Raw genomic sequence first — 301 nt, 5'->3', positions numbered from 1 at the left:
CCCCCATCAGCAAGGAGAGGAGGCAGGGCGCTGAGGGTGCCGGTCACAGAGGGGCCCCGGACTCAGGGTCCTGCTTCCTGTGGGCCGAGCTGCCTGGTCAGACATCCCTCTGCCTTTTCTGAGCTCTAAAGCTACCCTGGGGTAGACCAGCTGACCGGGTCAGGGGTCAGGGTTGATATTGGAGGGAGAAGTGGGTTAGACAGAGGGGCCCCTCCCAGAGCTGGGGGGAGTGAGTGCTCATTCCCAGGGGTGTGCAGGTGGAGGCGGGGTGGCCTGTGCTGCGGCTGCTGGGGGCGGCTGG

The 301-nt window shown here is 66.1% G+C and overlaps 1 protein-coding gene across 1 annotated transcript in view; it reads left to right on the top strand.

Annotated features, from left to right (window-relative positions):
• MUC2 (mucin 2, oligomeric mucus/gel-forming) overlaps nucleotides 1-301 on the top strand; it is a 101,524-nt gene that overhangs the window by 36,497 nt on the left and 64,726 nt on the right. The gene's annotated exons all lie outside the window — the stretch shown is intronic.

This window comes from Myotis brandtii, unplaced genomic scaffold (genome assembly GCF_000412655.1).
Source record: "Myotis brandtii unplaced genomic scaffold, ASM41265v1 scaffold1236, whole genome shotgun sequence".
Classification (NCBI taxonomy): Eukaryota; Metazoa; Chordata; class Mammalia; order Chiroptera; family Vespertilionidae; genus Myotis; species Myotis brandtii.
The sequence above is the reverse complement of the archived record's forward strand: the minus strand, read 5'-3'. Positions and strand labels throughout refer to the sequence as shown.